The sequence below is a fragment of the Lampetra fluviatilis genome, chromosome 46 (genome assembly GCF_964198595.1).
Source record: "Lampetra fluviatilis chromosome 46, kcLamFluv1.1, whole genome shotgun sequence".
NCBI classification, from domain to species: Eukaryota; Metazoa; Chordata; class Hyperoartia; order Petromyzontiformes; family Petromyzontidae; genus Lampetra; species Lampetra fluviatilis.
The window spans coordinates 6328126-6334125 of record NC_136320.1 but is presented as its reverse complement, the minus strand read 5'-3'; the positions used below and the strand labels follow the sequence as shown (position 1 = coordinate 6334125).

Genomic DNA, 6000 nt, shown 5'->3' with positions numbered 1-6000 from the left:
AGCTGTGATCGGTAAAAGTCAGCGAACTCAGGCTGTAGGACAGAAAGGGGTCCTCCAGGAGTCAGTCGGTGGCCAAGGACAACACGAACGGCAGCCAAAAGGCGAGACAGACTCATTCGTGAAGACGCCAAATTACGAGATGGGAGAGGGAAAATTGAAATCAGCGCCTGTGCAAGGCACTGGGGTTGGATTATTGCGTCGTAGAATTGTGAGAGAGGTTGTCGGAGGCTTTGAGGAGGCCTTCATCCAGCAGTGGCTCGAACAAGGTCGATTCTAATGATTAATTCATGTTCGAGTGCAAGAGCACTCCGTGTATAAACTAACACTGTAAGTGGGTGGTGGTGGTGGTCGGGGCGGTTGGGGGGGGGGGGGACTACTTTTTTATGGACCTTTATTTTAACCGCGGAGTTGGCTGTGTCCTCGTGCGCGCCTGTGTTGGGCGGGCGGGGCGGTGTGCGGCGGAATGGCGGTGAAGTGGCTGATTGTGCTCCGCCGCGACTATAAAAGCCCGCGCCCAGCGCGCGCCCGTCCCTCGCGTGCGCGCGCAGTCGCCCGTGATTGATTCCGTTCCCTTAGTTTTCATTTATTAAATTTATATTGTTTATTACTTATTCGTGATCGTGAGACGATACCAACACAGGTTTTTTTTTTATTGTTCGTCCACGCAATATTCTCGGCTTTTTTTTCTTTTGTTTGATACATTTTCGTGTTAATTTCGATCCCACACGAAACAAAAATTTTCGCGGGGTTTTTTTATGATCCCCGTATTGTAATTTTAATACAATTTTTTGTTTTCTTTTGGTTTATTTTAGTTGTGTTCCGGTCATAAACGTATATTTGAGAGAATATTTAACATTTCTCAACGTCAGACAATTCCAAGTAAGTAGGCGGTGCCAAGGCGATTTCGCATTAAAAAATTAACAATTCGTACAGTAAGTGGTTTTTTGGTATTTATCCAGCAAAGTATGAAGGATAAAAATAGCACAAATCGTGTAAACTATTGAAATATGTGAAAAAATATAGATATTCTATCAAAAAGAATGCCTTGTACAGGTTAAGTGGCGATGTGCTTTTGTTACCTTGGCTATTGGTAGTTATACATGTTTAAATAAATAAATGTGTATTCCATAAAACTTGTATAAAATGTTGATATTTAACTGTCTCCTTGATTATTTTTTACATGCAGTTATATTTAACATTAATTTATTGTCATTTCCAGATGAAATGCGTCTTAAAAATGTGAATTATTGTTAAATTGTTGAAAATAGTAAAATGTAAGGAATACGTATCGTTTCTTTCATTAATCTACTTGTAGATTTAAAATAATCTAATGTAAGGAATACGTATTGTTTATTTCATTAATCTACTTATAGATTTAAACGCCTATTTGTATCTCGCTAAACGTAATATCCATTGTTACAAATTAACCGTGATATCTCTAACATGCATTATAAACGAAACTACATTACAGAATACATAGACGATCCACAATGTATACAGTACGGTTAAATTATGCATGCCCATTTCAATATGCAAGTGATATACGCAATAACTGTATCCTATGATGCTTATACACTATTTTGGTGCATTATGGTACTGTAATGTGATATGCAATATTGCTCGTGTTATAGGTTAGAGATTTGTGTCTAGAATACGAACTGGCGATCTTGAATTGACCAGCGTGGTGAAGTGTAGGCCCTTCAATCTAGCAGCGAATGGACAAAAGACATTTCCATTCTCATTCATATTAATATCCCCTTGTACGTCTTAGATAATTACAGATTGTCTTGGTCCCTACCCCCCGCCATGTCGGTCCACGTGGCAATCTGAGAGAGATTCTCGATAATTTTACGAAGAGAATTGCGTGGTACACATTGCCAGCCGTGCACAATACATCATAACACTAATAGATTGCGTGGCTGGTAAATAACCTGCCCTGGGGCGAGAGAATGGCTTCTGTTTGCTGCTTTAGTTAAGAAGACCATCTTCCCATTCCAACATTATCAGGGGGTTTTCTTGAAGAGACCCAACACATGTCAGTGCTTTAGGTTAAATATGACTCGCTGTCAATAATCCACTGCTGGATAAAGGCCCCCACCCCCCGCACACACCGGTTGTGGTCACGCGACGTCGTTTGACCATACTTCACCACGCTGGTCAAGAGGTGGAGGGGGGGGGTTGGCGAATATTGGTGGAGGATCGATGCGAATTATCACAGACATTAGCCCGTGTGTCTGGCCATGCATGGGGGGGGTGGTGGGCGGACCGCGCTCAGCAGAAGCGCACTGCCCCTGAATATCACTCGGCCACTGATGTTAGCCGGGAGTGGGGGTGGTGGGGGTGGGAATCTGAACTCCTCATCCCTCGTCTTTCCAGGGTTCATAACTAGCCGCGCTCCACTACCACACGAGGTACGTTAACAATTTGATGTTCATTTGCAATCTGCTTATGTTGCAATTGTTTCACGCGCTAAGAAGAAGGGGGCTTGCTTGGTTGTGTGTGCAGTTGTGGGTGCTGGGGGTCGCCCTTCCTACACGAACGCTTTCTCCGCCCCTAGTTGGTATACGCAGCACGTATGGTACACGGTCACACGGCGTGTGTGTTGGTTAACGCGTGTACAGCCGTGTGTGTGTGTGTCACATTCACAGTGGCGCCTGTATAACTGGCGGGCAGTATCATTGTGTGCCTGTTGGGGGGGGGGGGTTTGGAGTTTTACTGTGTTGGGTGTTTCCTATTTGCGGTATATATGGTGTGATGTGGACATTGTGTGGTTTTCTCGTTCGAGAGGATAGATTGTGGTTTGTATGAAAAGGGGTGTGTAGGTTGTGTGCGAATTTATATTTGGCGTTGTGTCCCGGTGTGTGATGTTTGCTTTGTAGGATTGATGGGTTGCATTGTATGGTGGAGATGTGGGGGGTATATGTGTATTAGTAGCTGTGGTTTGGGTGGTATGTGTATTGTGTGATGGGGATGTGGGGGGAGAGATGTGTGTATTAGTTGCTGTGGTGTTGTGTGGTTTGGGTGGTGTGTGTATTGTGTGAATTAAGGTGGGTGGTTTCGTGTACTACGCCATTGTCACCGTAATGTATGCGTTGTGCATTGCGTTGTTGCCGTGACGTGGGTGGCGCGTTTTGTAGTTCGCGTCATTGATGAGATTGGTGGTATACGTGACTTGGGTGGCTTTGGGGAGGGGGGTAGTACTTACTGTGGTGCATGGTAACGTGCTGGTTTTCGGGGAGGGGGTGAGGGAGATGGTACGTGAAGGTGGACGTGATGGCACACGCTGTAAATGTCAAGTTGGCTCTCTGTGGCTCCTTGATAATCGGTCCCGCAGAGACAGAACCCCCCTGCTTTTGTGTGTGGCTGTGTGACGTCGGTTGGGGTGATGTTGTGCTGCTTGGTTGTGAGTATTGTTGTGTGGTTGGGGTGTGGTGTTTGTAGGATATGGTTGTGCGTTTCCATTGAAGTATTGTTTCCCGTACTTGGGCTGTTAGAGGGGGGTAGGGTCGTGGTGTCAGGATTTTGGTATTGCTTTGTTGGGGGGTGGGGGGTTGCTGGTGAGGGTGGTGTGGTTGTGATGAGTCTTGATTTTGTAACGGTGTTGTTGGGTGTGGTTGTGATGAGTCGGGTTGTGTAACGGTGTTGTTGGGTGTGGTTGTGGCTTCTCATTTGATGGTGGTGGGGTGGTCGGGTGTTCGGCCTGTCGTGCCCACTTGCCACGCCTTACACATCGAGAATTCAGCAGATCGCGCGCCGAGGGGAATTGATTTAATTGAGCGCAGCTGAGCCTCGTTGGGTGGTGGGGTGCTTGGGGTTGGTGGTGACGCCTTTGGACGGGAGGGGGCGGCGCGCTCGCCAACAATCGGCTCAGATTTTCCAAGGGGCAGAGACATTACATTCGTTTGGCTCCCCCCCCCCCCCCCTTATATTCGGATCACATTAATCGGCGACCGAGGCCCAATGGTGCCTCTGTGCGTCTTTACAATAGTCGACAATGAAGCGGTTTAGGTCTCCTAGCCCGTTCAGCCGTCCAGTGAACGTATGGACAGCGTTTTGTCAATCCACTGCTGGATGAGCGGGAGGGGTATTTTCGTCGTCAGAGCATGGGTTTTATTGACAGTACTTAACGTTGCTCGGTGGAGGTTGGTGAAATTGGGGAGCATGGAAGCACAGTACAATACCTGATATTTGCTGCACTGCACTCTGCTTTTGATATCCAGGTGTGCATAGTGGTCACCCATCTATCTAGATTCAACCTCTGCTCAGCTTCTAAATATATCGGTGGTGATGGAAATTGTGATGATTATTTGATTTTGATGGGTCTGTTCTTGGTGGCTGGAGTTGCTAGTGGAAATCATGATATAGTGGTAGTTGTAGTGGAGGTTTAGTGATAGTCAAAGCTATTTCTGACTCAAATGAGCAGATGTTCATCTATTTGCAGTCCCAAGTTAGTGGTTAAAATTACATTCGTATGTCATGGGTGAGTCGATTAATGAGGACAATCACTGGAGATTTCCCTCAAAAGTGAGTACTAATTTTATTAGTCCCGGAGGAATGATGGGCTGAATCAACCCCTAGCCAGGATTGGAACCCATTCCGACTGCGAACCCGCTCGGCTGTTCACCTGGCCGGATTATTATTATAGAATTATAAATTTTAACTTGCGGGTTTAATAAAGTTCGTCTATGTTGCGTTAGTTGGATTCGTTTGTGTAGAGAAAATGTGGCTGTAACTGTTTTGCAGCTATATCTGTGGGTGTGTGACGGGTTGATGTTTTTGTATGATTTGTTAAAGTTAGAAGTTTTAGTTAAATCGTTGTGGTGGTGCCGAGTTTTGATTATGGTCGTGACACGGTTGGGCGGTTACAAGGAAAAAGTTCGCTTGGTTTTTAGATTGAATTCACCTGCGCGCTCGTTTGATTACTTGAAAATGAATTGGCTGCCCCCCCCTCATTGGTGTGCACGTGGCTGATGTTGATGGTTTCAGATGAGCGGTGCACGCGCATCAAGCGATGGGTAAACTAGGCTCACGTGATTCATTAGCCCGCCCCACTGCCAACCCCCCTCATTAACCCGGCTGGCTCCCAAACACGTGCGCACAATGGATTTTTGTCTGCGTTTATCACCTGCATTTGAACACGATTCAGTGACGTTTTCACTGGAAACCGGTCGTCTGGTCGAGTTCGCCTGAATCAAACGCGAGGGCGCTTTACCCGATTGCTTAGTTGTGAAACGCACGTGATTTGTGTCCACACCTTTGCAGCTAACGGTACACTAATCGAGAAATCTGTACCAACGCCTTACGCGTGGTTACTGTATTGTCTTTTTTTTCTGGTTCGGCCAACAATTGTGTGGAACGCTTTGTGACAAGTGCCAACGTGTAAAGTAGGGCCCTACTGCAGTAAATATTTCAACAATAGTGTACTGCAGTAGCACGAATGCTTGTAAAATAATAACTTAAATGTTTTTGTTATACACTGCTGGATGAAGGCCCTCCCCTCTACACACCCATGTCTTATCATGGGGGTTTGTTTGATCCTACTTAACGTTGTTGGTCGTGTCGGTGAAAAAAAAATGTAAACCACCACGCCCCACAGTGCTTGTGCATGTATATCCCCTTGTATATATCCATGAGGATCTCCCCCACACATATTTTCGTGGACGGTTGGTTATTTGACCCTACTTACCCACGCACGTTAGACAGTGCTGCTTACTGTATTGATAAAAAAAAATTGTGGAATATTTTAGAGAAGACGATTTTTGGATTAAATAAAACTGCATTAACTGCACAGCAGGCGGCAATGGCTCTTTGCAAATTGGCCACAGTAATAATTGTTCTTTATTAAAGCCAAATGCGCAAGCTTTGAAGGTTATTTTGCTGGCTATTTTCCCGTTTGCCGATGTGGTTGCAGTAGTTGGCTGCTCTTGGTTTTTGGTCCACGGTATTTTGGTTTTTTTCTCTTCATCCCTTCATCCTGAAGACTAATATGCTTTTGATGTC

The 6000-nt window shown here is 45.6% G+C and overlaps 1 protein-coding gene across 8 annotated transcripts in view; it reads left to right on the top strand.

The window, feature by feature from the left end:
• Window positions 1-548: 548 nt before the first annotated feature.
• Window positions 549-6000, top strand: part of LOC144947720 (ELAV-like protein 2) — a 40617-nt gene continuing 35165 nt past the window's right edge. For 5 of the 8 annotated variants that reach the window (XM_078877040.1, XM_078877039.1, XM_078877037.1 and 2 more), the window contains exon 1: window positions 549-879. The gene's annotated coding sequence lies outside the window, so the exon portion shown is untranslated. Of the gene's footprint in view, window positions 880-914; window positions 933-2376; window positions 2412-4124; window positions 4525-6000 lie in introns of those variants that run through there. The other 3 variants (XM_078877033.1, XM_078877036.1, XM_078877034.1) reach the window with 3 other exon arrangements.